The sequence below is a fragment of the Euprymna scolopes genome, chromosome 46 (assembly GCF_053919585.1).
Source record: "Euprymna scolopes isolate OS-2025 chromosome 46, ASM5391958v1, whole genome shotgun sequence".
Taxonomy (NCBI): Eukaryota; Metazoa; Mollusca; class Cephalopoda; order Sepiida; family Sepiolidae; genus Euprymna; species Euprymna scolopes.
This window is the reverse complement of record NC_136527.1, coordinates 2,147,512-2,164,040: the sequence shown is the minus strand read 5'-3', so window position 1 is coordinate 2,164,040 and position 16,529 is coordinate 2,147,512.

Genomic DNA, 16,529 nt, shown 5'->3' with positions numbered 1-16,529 from the left:
CCATTTCTCTGACAAAGAAAAGAAAACAAGCGAAAATACTTTACCTCTATCGGATCCTTGCAAATTCTTTTTAAAGATTTATATATTTACCTATTTTCGTATCTTCATTAAAAAAAAAACTCAAACTAAATATCCTACAATGTTACCACTAATTACCTATGTCCATTTAATATTTTTATTAATACTATTCATTGATTTCTTAAATTAAATTTCTTTATTTAATTGAAATTATGTTTTTAATCCGGACTTATCAACTAAGTTAAATCGTTGCGATTCTATGTTAGTTTCGTATCTGGAATTTGCTTTGTTTATTTACAAAAATATCGGCTAACCTATTTATGTGATTTAAGAAAAGTTTTTGTTTAAAACTTATTCAATAAGTAAAGAAAGTTTGATACGAATAATGCTAAAAAATATCCAGCATCTTGGGCATAGTGACCCACAACATGACTAAACGCAAGTCTAAGCAAAAAAATAAGGCAAGATCGAATATGCCAAATACTCATAACAATGAAAAGCTCTTACAAGTTGAACAAACACCCCCAAAACGGATCATAATAACGTCCAAACTAATATCTCAAAAGAATTCTTTAAATCAGTAGAAGATTCAACAGAAGTATCCTCACATATGCAGCACGATCCTAAATAAAAACTCTGTTAAATTATCCTTCTCAACTATGCCTAATGTAGCACAAACTATTATAAGCACTAATGATGAGAAAATAGAATATAATAGAAAATAATTAATGGCAACCCTAATCTAGCCCAACCAAACTGCAATTGTAACAACCCAACAAGCTGCCCACTGGAGAATGACTGTGTACACTCATACGTCATATATTCATGTACAGTAATAGAACTCCCGCCTAATACGACAACTAATAACCTGACAAACCAAACCTATAGTACCAGTTACACCGGAGAAAATCCACATAACCCAGTAAGCAATAGTACACAATCTGAACAACTGACCACAGAGCAGATAGGTATAAGCTAACAAACCCTACCCCCGTAAACATGTACACTTAATACCAAAAACTGCAACCAAATCACCAATTAGCGCACAATGCAACGGGAATATAACCTAAACAATATAAAATCCAGGCCCAATGAAAATATAGCTTAGAAACCACCTCACGGGGCTGAAGGCTTAAAACCTAAATTTAGAACTATCTAACCACCACCCCTAAACCCCACTGGCGAGCCCACCCCCAATAAGAAATTATTTAAAAATCAGCGTATTAGATTAACACTATGCCCTGCACCCAGTAGTATTTACATTAAAACTTTTAAATGTACCGAAAATATAACCTAAGAAAAGCTCCCCCGATTCAACCCAACCCACCCTCGTCACCCATACAGGCATATCCCCATCCCTATCCTACCCCCTCCGACTACCAGCTAAGCGTTCCATCTAATGCTAATTCCTACTGATAATATAACCTAGATTTGAACACAGTTGAACTAGTCCAGCATTGGGTAATTTCCATCACAAGAGCCTCCGTTGAAAAAATACAGTTTTTTTTGCCAGCCAAATTAGGAGGAATAAGAATTCACCAGACTAAAACATCTACGGAAGACCCCCCCCCTCAAAAATATTTGGAGAAATATGGAAATTTAAAGGACTGCTATAAACTATACTTCTGGTATCTCTTGGAGATTAAAACTACTACATAAAGTAGTCATGGCGATTCGATGGATCTGTACCTCGTGTTCATAAACGAGAAAGTATGCATTCAACTTTCTATGCCTAAATTTAAAGTTTTTATGTGGGCGCTTGAAACTACCGCTTCTAGTAAAGCAATCCTTTAATTTAAACCCAAGGGCCTTTTGTTCACCGAACTCTTACGCTTTCCCGGCTTATTATACATCTATTTTTGTTAATACGAATATATGTATGTGTATGTATATATATATATATATATATATATATACAATTCACCAAACTAAAACATCTACGGAAGACCACCCCCTCCTCAAAAATATTTGGAGAAATATGGAAATTTAAAGGACTGCTATAAACTATACTTCTGGTATCTCCATCGCCAAACTTCTTTATTTAAATTTTTTGTTTAAACTTATTCAATAAGTAAAGAAAGCTTGATACGAATGATGCTAAAAAAATCCAGCACGTCTAGGCAAAATAATAAGGCAAGATTGAATTATAAGTATCATATACCAAATATTCCTAACAATGAAAAGCTCATACAAGTTGAACAAACCCCCCCCCAAAAAAAAACGGATCAGAAGAAAGTCCAATATTTGGTTCAACCCCCTATAATAATAACGTCCAAACTAATATCCCAAAAGAATTCTTTAAATTAGTAGAAGATTCTTTCAAGTATCCTCACATATACAACACGATCCTAAATAAAAACTCTATAAAATTATCCTTCTCAACTATGCACAAACTATTATAAGTACTAATAATAAGAAAATAGAATCAGAAAATAATTAATGGCAACCCTAGTCTAGCCCAACCAAACTGCAATTGCAACGACCCATCGAGCTGCCCACTAGAGAATGACTGTGTACACTCAGACGTCATATATTCATAAGTATTCAGAGTAACAGAACTCCCGCCTAATACGACAACTAATAACCTGACAAGCCAAAATTACACTGGAGAAAATCCACATAACCCAATAAGCAATAGTACACAATCTGAACAACTGACCACACAGCAGATAGGTATAAGCTCCACAGAACCTGAACATAGAAACTTAAGCCACCCCCAGATAAAAGAATGTACCGAAAACATAACCTAAGAAAAGCTCCCCCGATTCAACCCAACCCAACCCCGTCACCCATACAGACATATCCCCATCCCTACCCTACCCCCTCCGACTACCAGCTAAGCGTTCCATCTAATGCTAATTCCTACTGATAATATAACCTAGATTTGAACACAGTTGAACTAATCCAGCATTGGGTAATCTCCATCACAAGAGCCTCCGTTGAAAAAATACAGTTTTTTTGCCAGCCAAATTAGGAGGAATAAGAATTCACCAGGCTAAGACCCCCCCCCCTCAAAAATATTTGGAGAAATATGGAAATTTAAAGGACTGCTATAAACTATACTTCTGGTATCTCTTGGAGATTAAAACTACTACATAAAGTAGTCATGGCGATTCGATGGACCTGTACCCCGTGTTCATAAACGAGAAAGTATGTACTCAACTTTCTATGCCTGGCCTGTCTATATAAACCTAAATTTGATGGCCTTTATAATCGAACTTCAAGAAATTTAAAGTTTTTATGTGGGCGCTTGAAACTACCGTTCCTAGTGAAGCAATCCTTTAATTTAAACCCAAGGGCCTTTTGTTCACCGAACTCTTCCGCTTTCCCGGCTTATTATACATCTATTTTTTTTAATACGAATATATGTATGTGTATGTGTGTATATATATATATATATATATATATATATATATATATATATATATATATTCTCTATTTAACTTTATTTTATACGAGTCCACTCACCCCTCACTCCTCAACCCCATTTCTTGCTATTCTACCCCCCCACTTGTCTGTATCCCTTTCTTTTACGCACCCCTAATAATTTAGTATTAACAGTATTTACATTATCAATAGTGGTGGTGTTGTTGGAGGTAGTGGTAGAAGTATTGTTACTACTGCCTTCATTATTATCATTATTATTACTATTATTATTTTTAACGCTATTACTATTGTTATTATTATTGTTTTTATTATTATTATTATTATTGTTTTTATCATTATTATTATTATTATAATCATCATTATAATTGATATCATTATTATTATCTTCATTATTACCCCTTCATTGCTACCATTGAGTGTCTATCTAAATAGACATTTCGACGAGTTATTTACGGGCGTTGATTCCATGGTCGAATGGAAGAACTGCCGACTGTCAACACGACGGTCCTAGGTTCAATCCTTGGCTTGGGAGATATGCTAGTCTAGCGGAAATGATGAGTTGTGATACAACGAAACCGGACTGTATGTCGATGACTACAAATATATATATATATATATATATATATATATATATATATATATATATATATATAGCTTAATGTAAAAGGGAAAGGGAAAGATCAATTCCACAAAAGGAGACTTATCCGGATAATGCCAAGCTCAACAATAATTATTGGAGCTTATACAATAGGACAACAAGAGTATGATAATTTATAATCGAACTTCAAGAAATTTAAAGTTTTAAGGTGGACTCTTCAAACTACCCTTCCTAGTGAAGCAGTCCTTTAATTTAATTTAAACCCAGGGGCCTTTTGTTCACCGAATTCTTACGCTTTCCCGGCTTATTATACATCTTTTTTTGTTTTTGTTTTTTTTTACGGATATATGTATGTGTATGCGTGTATATATATATATATATATATATATATATATATGTGTGTGTGTGTGTGTGTGTGTGTGTGTATATATATATATATATATATATATATATATATTCTCTATTTTACTTTATTTTATACGAGTCCACTCACCCCTCACTCCTCAACTCCATTTCTTGCTATTCTACCCCCCACTTGTCTGTATCCCTTTCTTTTACGCACCCCTAATAATTTAGTATTAACAGTATTTACATTATTATTATTGGTAATAGTGGTGGTGTTGTTGGAGATAGTGGTAGAAGTATTGTTACTACTGCTTTTAAACTGTGTCCATCGCTTTATTGCAGATTACAAAATAATCAATATTTCAGTAAATATAAGTTGTAAAAAGCTGAAAATTACACCATCCAAGGATTGTATTAAGGTGAGATAAATCCTAAAATTTCATCAAAATTCATGTTATATTTAAAAAGTTATGCTATTTTTTTTAATATTCAATGAATTTTCACCGTCCATCGCTTTATTGCAGGTCTCATAAAATGCCCAAAAAAGAACGTTTAACAGCTACCGAGAAGCAGAGGATTATTGCAGGACTAGCAGAAGGACTCTCGATCATACATTTAGCCACAGAACTAAAAAGGGATCCCCGAACTTTAGCTACATTCGTCAAGAACCCCAACATCAAGTCCAGGAAAGATAAGGGCACAAGGAGGAACCTTTCTGATCGGGATCTTCGAAAAATTCGTAGAGGGATTGTGCGCAACCCAAACAGCACCAGTGCAACAATTTTTGCGAGGGCTGGAGTCATACCAAGGTCCAGACAAGCCCAATGCAATGTACTGAATGAAATGGCAAGGAACATCAATCCTATTCCAAGGCCTCCATTGAGCCAAACCCACAAAGAAAGACGATTGGCTTGGGCACAAAAATATATGAAAATGGATTGCCAAAATGTTCTGTTTACAGATGAGGCTCGTGCTACCCTTAATGGACCGAACGGATGGGCCAAAGTTTGGAATCCAAATGGAACTCCAACGCCTTATAGATTTCGTCGCCAAAAGGGAGGTGGAGGCATAATGTTTTGGGCGGGAATTATTGGGGATAAGCTATGTGGACCATTCAGAGTGCCAAAAGGTGTCAAGCTCACGAGCAATGCCTATACTGCCTTTCTAAATGAGAATTTGTTACCATGGCTAGATGATCGTCCCTTGTCACGTCGTTTTAAGATTATTTTTATGCATGACAATGCCCCATCTCATGCTGCTAGGGCAACTACATCCTTCCTTGGATCTCAGGGCTTTGTTGGAGAAACCCTCATGTCCTGGCCACCGTGTTCTCCGGACCTTAACCCCATCGAACACCTATGGTCAATATTGAAACGAGGAGTTTATGAGGGAGGAGAGCAGTTTTCTTCGAAGGATGCCCTTTGGAACAAAATAGTCGACGTTGCCAGAACCATTACTCCATCTCAGATCAAACAATTGACCTCCTCAGTGGACAAAAGGTTGTTTAATGTAATTTCAAAACATGGGGGATATGTGGACAAATAATTCGTTTGTTTGACACTTAGCCCTCGGGATGTGCCTTTGTTTTTGTTAATTTTCCCCAGAAAATGTGTTCAATATAAATTTATGATGCTTTAGTATCTTAGAAGACTTGCAATAAAGCGATGGACGGTGAAAATTCCTTGAATATTAAAAAAATAACATAACTTTATAAATATAACATGAATTTTGATGAAATTTTAGGATTTATCTCACCTTGGATAGTGTAATTTTCAGCTTTTTATAACTTATATTTACTGAAATATTGATTATTTTGTAATCTGCAATAAAGCGATGGACACAGTTTATGTTATCATTATTATTACTGCATTGTTTTTAACGCTTTTACTATTATTATTATTATTATTATTATTATTATTGTTGTTTTATCATCATCATTATTATTATAATCATCATTATAATTGATATCATTATTATTATCCCCATTATTACCCCCCTCATTGCAACCATAACCGCTACCATTATCTCCATTTTCACTAATTTTGAAGTTAATTTTATCACAACTATTGGTAACATTATATTTAACGTTTACTTTTAATTTTGCCTTTATTTTTATTTTATTTATTTTATTTTATTTTTCTTAATATTAATTTTTTATATTCAATTTTACATCCAATTTATATTACTACGATTATTATAATTGTCATTACTATTATCTTCCGTACTATTATAATTACCCTACTATTATTTGGTATATTTTTACCACTCTCATAACTAGCTATGATTCCCTTACTCCCCCATTTTAACATCAATATGTATACTTAACCTTTTACATCAAGTTATACGCACTCATAGTCATTGCCACCCTAATCTCCGACCGCCCCCTTATGATCATACTCCGTATATCATAACAGAAGAAACTTATAAATATATTGCCGCATATTACCTTTCAGTTTTACAACCTTGCATAACCCCCCCCCCCCAATTATAAGCGATTTTATAGCCACCATTTGCCGTTTAGGAGGCACTAATCAAAATTAATCAAAATTACCCACACCATAGAAAATAGACATCCCACAAACCGCTAAAATAAATTTCCATGCAGCAACAATACACCCCCTATTTAACCATAATACATATACCCCTTAATCTCAATACTATGTTAAAGACCATATATATTATTATATATCATACTATATATAATAAGCTTCTCCTTATTTATTTAGAATTCAATAAAGCTTCCCCAACATTATATAATTCCTCTTAATCTTTTTCATCCCTACTGAACCTTACGCTAGACGCCGCATCTTCCCCATGCTACCTAGCACCTTCTCTACTCTTCTGATGAGAAGCATGAGGCTTCGAAATGCCCTGGCATAAAGAGTCCCTTCCATCCCCAAAATTTTTCGTGTATTTAATTATTCAATAAATTATCCATTCTATATCTACCAATATATAGGTTTGTGTCTTCATTTCATACTCTTGTCCTATTATATATATATAATATATATATATATATATAAATAATATATCACACACACATATACATAGAAAAAGAATGAAATATACATCTATATATATATATATATATGTATGTATGTATATACATGTATATATTTATATATGCATGTATGTGTGTGTATATATATATATATATAATTGTTTATCTTTTATTAAAAACATATTATTATAACCTTATATTTAAACCAAATTTCAGATTTATAATTTTATTCTATTTTTTATTCTCAACACATATTACTTTGCTTATCAAGTAAATATATTATTTTTTATTTTAATTTTTTCAAGATACATCTGCCTTACTTAAAAATTGCTAGGTTTATTTATGGTGCCTTTTACATATAAAAAACCTACACAATACGTTTGCTGATGAGGAGACTTTGTTTAAAAAAAACTATATGTCAAAATTATTGTCCGTGGCTTAATGTCTATCACAATAAAAACATCGTTTCCGAAACGATCGTACAAATTATTGACTTTGTTGTTGTTCCTTTTTATGAAACAGATTTTTAATTTTTAATTCTAATTTTAATTTTAAATTATCAATCACATTACTATATATATATATATATATATATATATATATATATATATATATATATATATATATATATTAATGAGAAATATTCGTCAGATCACCGAAGTTAAGAATCGTTGAGAGGTGACCATTTGGGAATTCTGGGTTCCGTTTGTACTCTCCGCTTATCTCGGCATTGTTTTTAGTCGTCCCGAACCTCCATTTGCCACTGGTATTTAACAATACCGACTCAGGAGAGATGTGGTTAGAGATTGCGCAACTCTTGCCACAAAAAATTTCACACGCAGGCACTCTTACAGTATATACGCATAGTTTGTCAAGACTGCAGGAAGCTACCATATCTGTGTGTGTGTGTGTGTGTGTGTGTGTGTGTGTGTGTGTGTGTGTAAATAAAAGTCAACTGACTGTACGGTTTGTAGTTATTTAACGTGTGCAATATTTTTAGCTGGTTCATGTTAATGGCAAACGTTGCAGGGTTAGTCGCCTGCCCCAAGGATGCGAGGCAGAGTCACAGAGAGCTGAAAATATTTCTGGCCAGAATCAGACCACCCAAGTGATATTCTCTTTGTATAAAAACCAACAGCCTCATTTAATGAGAATGTTACGCTGGCGTCAGTCTTTATATAGCCTTCTGAACATTCTGATGTTACTGCTCTCATCTTAAGTTACCCTATGGTCCCCCCTATTGCCAAACTTTCACAAAAAACACTCGACTAGCTGCAACCATTATATATGATTCCCCTACTCTCTATCTGTTCCTAATTGTAAATGCAGATTCCCTGAGCAAAGCTTTTTTTTACATGGAGTTCACCACTTATCAAGGCCCAAGGGCCACTCGAGGATAAGGGTTATTGTGTGTACAGTAATCAATGGGATAGTGTAGTAATAGTATTGGAGAATTGATAAAGTGTCATTACTTAAGGGGGCGGTTCATCAGGAATTTGTTTATGTTGAACTTGAAGACATCCAGGTTGAAGTCGGGAGAGAAACAGGCAAGCGGAACAGAGTTCCAAAGGCCTGCAGTTCTAAGAAAGAAGCTTTGTTCATGGAATCTACGTTTAGATTTAGGCACAGATAAGGAGTGGGGACGGTGGTTTCAGCTAGTCGGGTGTTTTTTGAAAAAGATTGGCGAGGGGGACAGAGAATGGAGCTCAGACGAGCACTTGCCATGGAAATAACGATAGAACAAAGATAGGCTCGCTACGTCTCTTCTGTGAGAAAGAGGTTGCAGGGAAGAGAAAAGGGCATCCCCCACTAAGCCACGAAATCTATTTTGTACTGTCAAGGCAGGATAGGCTGTTTTTAGCAGCTCCTGCCCAGATATGGCAGCAGTACTCCATCCTTGGACGTACTTCGCTTTTATATAGATAGAGAATTGCATCAGTAGTGAGATATCTTCTAGAGCGGTAGAAAGATCCCACCATTTTCCCTGCGACCTTGGCCACAGACTTGATGTGTGCATTCCATTTAAGATCAGGAGTAAAGGTCAAACCCAGAAGCTTATCAAAACATGGGGTCTCCCCTAGACGAGAGCCATCCATTTCAATTGTTTCCAGATTGGGATCAGAGCGTTTATGATGTAGAGATAGGAGCTCGGTTTTAGATGCATCAAAAGTAACCAGCCACCTCTTCCTCCACTGTACCACGGGCTCAAGATCAGAGGAGAGAGAATCAGAGAGAACATCATCATTTACGGCCTTTGATGTGTTGCAATAGATAGTCGTGTCATCAGCATAGATGTCAACGAAAGATTTTAGTATGTGTTTTGGGAGATCATTGATGTAAATCAGGAAGAGAGTTGGGGCCAGTATGTCATACCTTATCAAAGCCCTTTGATATGTAAGAGCAATTGCCCTAGAAATTAAGCCTTTGTCGAGAGATTCACTAATCCTATGAGATATAACCGTTAGGACATCTGCTGTAGATCTAGCAGAACGGAAACCATATTGCGTGTCACTAAGAAGGTTATTTTTGCTGAGGTGGTTGACTACTTCTCTATTTATTGTGGATTCCAGCAACTTACTCATGACACACAGGAGACTTATTGGTCTGTACTGAGAGGGAGAATACTTATCACATGAATTCTTAAATATAGGGCATACTGATGAGGTTTTCCAGGGTGTTTGGAAGCACTTCTCCTTAAGACAACGCTTAAACAGTTTTGTAAGCATGGGGGCAAGTTCTGGTTGTAATTTTTTTAACACTATAATTGGAATACCGTCAGAACCAGTTGCTTTACTGGAGTCAAGGTTCTTGATTAGCTTGGCGACCTCATGCACAGATATTTGTATGTTGCATACCGTGTTGTCTGTTATAGTTGATGGCCTTCGTCGCACAGGGTAAAATTTGCCGCAAAGTTCTTGGTAAATAGTTTGGACTTGTCGGATGCTGTCGAGATGACCTCTGGTCCATTAATAATGGTTGGGATAGAACGCACGTTTCTGTTCAGGATCCTATTTGCTATTTGCCAGAACTGGTGGGAACCAAGCCTCTGCTCAGCTATTTTGGATTTAACGGATTGAGCATATAGTTCTCTTGCATTTTTTATTACTCTTTTTTTTATTTCGCTTTTTTCTCAGAAGTACCCATCTGCGGAAGACTGTTCCGCTAGTCTGCATCCCGATTGACTACAATATGATAGTCTTCAAATTTTCAAATCCAATGTAAAGAAATTCCTGTTGAGCTGTCCCCATATATAATGAAATTATACCCAATTTACACCCTTAATTATTACGATATTACTATGTTATATTCGTTAACTCTTATCCTCGAATGGCCTCCGGTCCTTGAAAAGTGGTGAATCCTAAATAAAAAAAAGTGTAATTCGCACAACGTTTTCGGCGATGTAACCTTCGGCCTTCTGCAGGTGCATCTTGTCGGGAATCTGTCTGCCTACCTGGGTAGAGGATCCTTCTACCGCTCCAGAAGATATCTCACTAATGATGCAATTCTCTATCTATAAAAGCCTTCTGGGTTAATTCTCTGGGTTTAGCATGCTATCATGCATGCTAAACCCAGAGAATTAAAAAAAAATGTATTTGTCTGTATTTTTGAGATTAGGTGTTTTCATTGATAGAGATTGTCGGACTGACTTCCTCATCTTGGTTGTTATTGTCACAACGTTTCGGCCGTTTTGCCCTCCGGCCTTCGTCAGGTGTTTTGTATCGAACTGGGGAACCGTTTGTTAGGAGTCTCGAACCCAACCCTTTATTATTATTACGGGGGTGCCGTTCGGACTCCAGCTAGGCTTTGGGACATAGTTGCTGATTCTCTGTTTTCAATGTTACTTTTTTCACTGCCTTCGTTCAGGATTGAACTCAGCACCTTTGGGTAACTGTAAACTTTGATACAACGTCTAGGACACTAGAAAAGAAAGAGAAAGGAGAAAGACATTGTGTTTGGGCTTTTATACTGCGCGCTGGAATTCCCTGAATGCTCATTTAAGGATCGACACAGAAATACAATATTCACTGCCGCTGACAGTTCTAACAACAGTTACAGGATTTGTAAGTTGGTAAAGTGAGAAAATGTTTCAATCCAGCTCAAGCAAAATATTACATGGTAGTCACCACTTATCAAGGCCCAGAAGCCACTCTGGGATAAGGGTTATTGCGTGTACAGTAACCAATCGTAGTAATCGTTAGTAATGGAGATTTGATAAAGTGTCTTACTTAAGGGGACGGTTCATCAGGAATTTGTTTATGTTGGACTTGAAGACATCCAGGTTGTAGTCAGGTGGGAAACAGGCAAACGGAAGAATTCCACAGGCGTGCAGTTCTAAGAAAGAAACTTTGTTCATGGAATCTGCGTTTTGATTTAGGCATGGATAAAAAGTGGGGAAAGTTTTTGACAGTGGTTTCAGCTAGACGGGTGTTTCTCGTGAAAGATTCATGAAAGATTGGCGAGGAGGGGGCAGGGATTGGAGCTCAGACAAGCACTTGCCATGGAAATAACGATAACGGCTCTTCTGTGAGAGAGAAGTTGCAGGGAAGAGAAAAGGGTATCCCCCACTAAGCTACGAAGTCTATTTTGTACTCTGTCAAGGCAGGATAGGCCGTTTTTAGCAGCTCCTGCCCAGATATGGCAGCAGTATTCCATCCTTGGACGTACTTGGCTTTTATATAGATAGAGAATTGCATCAGCAGTGAGATATCTTCTGGAGCGTTAGAAGGATCGTACCATTTTTCCAGCGACTTTGGCAACAAATAAAACAAAAATTATATACGCCCTGTCTGACGGTTTATATGCACCAACATTTATTCATCGATCATTTGATACCCTGCAACCCGATAATAGATGTCCGTTCTCGATTTTCCGTCTAACCACCGCCAGGCGATTCACTGCATCATCTGCCGACAAAGGGACATATTAGAGAATGTAAACATCTTCATCAGTTTCACAGCTGCTCACCTGGCATCGCTTGCATCGATTTCTTGCGTAATCAGTCTCGTTGTAATAACCATGAAACAAGATTTAGTAATTTTGATTGTTTATACATACACACACACACACACACAAACACACACACACACACACACATATATATATATATATATAAGACTATATATATATAAGACCATATATATATATATATATATATACTCTTATTTAGATAAGATATATAGTCTTATTTGGAGTATTCCGAATTTTACTGGGTTTATATAATTCAGTAATCGTTCATATACCAATAATTTAAGCCAAAAAGAGATGACATAAACTGTAAGCTACAAAATTATCATATTTCATAATTGAGCATTCATCTATTGTTTTAACAAAAACCAAGACTTCAAAGAATGGATTGATAGCAACAAATACTGTATTTCATCGTTAGTTACAATTGTTTCAAGACTATTCGGACAAATTCAAACATTATGTCGTTTGAAAATTTTCACAAGAACAGGCTTTCTTCAGACTTATTGAATGAAAAACACTTTAACAATAAAACATTATGAAAATCATTTCCTTATAAGGAAAAGAAAACAAGCGAAAGTATTTTACCTATATCGCATCCTTGCAAGGATAACAGTATAGCTATGTTTTGTATATATATATATATATATATATATATATATATATATATATATATATACATATACATATATATATAAGAACAAGTAGTTAATAAAACATGTTAAAAAACACTTTGAAAAAGAGTTAAAAACATATTTAATTTTAAAAAGGAAGAACTAAATAAATGGATAGTTCTTAATCCGCGGAGTTTCGAAGATATGCTCTCCTTCTCATCAGAGGGTAGGATTTAGCAAAATGCGGGATCGGACTTTGCTTGCAAAAGTATTTGATGAAACTGCAAGTAAGTCAAAGATCTTACTTGATGACAAAAAGTGAAGCAGAGGGAACATGGTGAAGAAAAATCTGATTTCACATGAATGGATAGTCTGGTGAAAGGTAAATTATCCAATTATGGTAAAATCCAAAGATGCAGAATCCAAGAAAGTTAGCTAAATTTCCATTCGCACAAGTAAAATCCAAGGGAACCGCGTAATTGGAAGATGATCCAAAGTAATCCAAAAGGCAGAAATCCGTGGAATAATTCACGAGTATATATTTATATATATATATATATATATATATATATATATATATATATATATATATATATATATACAGGGTGTCCGTAAAGTTACTATACAGTCTTATTGTTTTATTGTATTATAAATATTTTAATACAATATCTTACTGTACTGTTAATATATTACAGGGTGTCTGTATAGTAACTTTTAAGACTGTATAGTAACTTTACGGACACCCTGTATATATATATATATATATATATATATATATATATATATATATATATATTATACGGTAAAATTAAAAGCCTCTTCAAGAAACGTAGGTCAACTTCGTATCCTCGAATCTTTAATTATTTCAAAAAATACTCCCACACTAAACAATAGACTGGAATTGAGCTCCGCTTTTATAATATAAGTTTAAAACATAAGAAAAACAATAATTAAAATAATAATAAAAAAAACAAAAACAAAAAAAACCCTTGCTTGAATCGTCATCTCCCTTGATTCACAAACGCAACAAGTATTTCAAACACCAACTGATTTACTTTAACGTTCTCCTAACGTCATTTTTTGTTCTATATTTCGCGGTATCACGTGGCAAACTCTGCGGCTGCTTTTCCAATTTTGAACACTCTTCCGCTGTCTTCTCTTGAAAAAGGACTAATAGGTCTGAAATATATTGAGATTTATAACACCATTGAATACAACAGAAAAAAAAATGACTGTTATTTAGAGTTAAAATTTGTGTGAAAAAGAAAAAACAAACAACAAAAAAAAAGAAATTTATTTCTTTTGTTTTCATTTAATTTTACTCTATATAAAAAAATCTCGCATTGTTCTTGGCTTTTAATTTTACCTTATAATTTTCTTCAACAATGCTTCAAGCAAACTACAATCTACTTATATATATATATATATATATATATATATATATATATATATATATATATATATATACCCATACATGTACGAATTCAAATTTCAGTAAACGTTTCTAACACGGATAAAAAACAACTTCCTGATTTTAAAATCGCGCGGCCAGGCGCACCTTCCAGCATTTCAAAAACAACACTGCAGCTAAGATCACGTGGACTCTCTATTCAACTTTCTTCAACTTTAAATCATCAACGCTCTGTTGCCCAGCTGTCATCAATCGAAATGAATGACTATCGTCTTGAGGCGGCTTCATGTTTTGACAAGCTTCTGGGTTGGACCTTTACTCCCGATCTGAAATGGAATACGTACATCAAATCCATTGCCTAAGTCGCTGGGAAAATGATGGGATCCTTCTACAGCACAAGTAAATATCTCATTGCTGATGCAATTCTCTATCTATGTAAAAGCCAAGTACGTCCAAGGATGGAGTACTGCAGCCACATCTGGCCAGGAGCTGCTAGAAAGGCATTATCCTGCCTTGACATAGTTCAAAATAGACTTTGTGGCTTAGTGGGGGATTCTCTTTTCTCTTCCCTGCAACCTTTTTCCCACTGAAGAGACGTAGCGAGCCTGTCCCTGCTTTATCGTTATTTTCATGGCAGGTGCTCATCTGAACTTCAATCTATGGTCCCCCCTCGCCAGACTTTCATGAAAAACACTCGTCTAGCCACAACCACTATCAACAATTTCCCACACTCTTTATCTGTGCCTACACCTAAACGTAGATTCCATGAACTAAGTTTCTTTCTTAGAACTGCTCGCCTGTGGAACTCTATTCCATTTGCCTGCTTTCCAGCTGACTACAATCTGATTGTCTTCAAGTCCAACGTAAACAAGTTCTTATTCAACCATCCTCCTAAGTAATCCAAGTTATGAAATTCCCACTAATGTTTACTACGCTAAAAGCACAATGACTAATGTATACCCATTAACCCTTATCATCTGGGCCTTTATAAGTGATGACCCCCATGTAAAAAAAAAAAACCCTCATGGCGAGGAAAGGAGAAAAATATAAAAGTTTGACGAGGGAGTTTTACTCCGAAATATATATCTAAAAAAATAAACACTTGTGTATTTTAATAATTTCGCGCTGTAAGTGGAATAACTTTGAAGCCAACTTACAACGCGAAATTATTAATATTTATACGGTACTGACCAATGCTGGGTGGGTCTGCTAGTATTAAAAGAATTAATATTAATACTAGCAGACCCACCCAGCATTGGTCAGTAACGTATAAAACCATGGGAAAAAATGAAGTTAACTTTGAACAAGAAGGTAGACTCTCAAGAAAGGTAGGCTCTCTCTACCGTGCTAGAAAACTACTAACACCCGAAAGTATCCTGTACCTCTATAAGGCCACCATTCGCCCATGTATGGAGTATTGCTGCCACATCTGGGCTGGTGCATCTGCTACTAGTCTCTCGCTCCTTGACAAGGTTCAAAAGAGAGTCGCAAATCTGATAGGCCCTGAACTGGCATCTAAGCTTCAGCCTCTGTCCCATCGACGAAATGTTGCATCCCTCTGCCTTTTCTACAAGTATTTTAGTGGTGAATGCTCTGACGAACTGCAATCACTTGTGCCCCCACGACGCGAGCACCCTCGACAAACCCGACAGGCTACTAGATCCCACCCCCACACTGTAGAGATCCCTAGATGTAAAAGATCTTTTTACTCCAATAGTTTCTTCCCCAGAACCGCAAGACTCTGGAATTCCATTCCAGGTCCCTGCTTCCCCAACAGTACTGACGTGCAGAAGTTCAAGTGTAACGTGAACCGACACCTTGCTGCCCAAATCCCTACATAGTACCCCAGTAGTTGTTGCCCCTGATAGTAGCCCCCTACACCAAAGTGGCAATTTGCCTTGTTTGGGGTGAAAATGTAATAAAAAAAAAAATAAAAAAAAAAAAAAAAAAACATATCTATTATTCTTTGGAGAGACGAATTTTTTTTATGCCTGGATATCATTTGCTATCTCGAGCAAAATAATATTTTACCTACCCTAGGACGGGTATTACACAAATTATGTATGAAATAATTGTAAGTTCCCTAAGACATGTGATTAACAACACGAATATTAAATAATTTTACAATTCTTAGGACAGATAATGTACAACACATATATTATATAATTTTCTTACTCTCTGCCGGGTAAT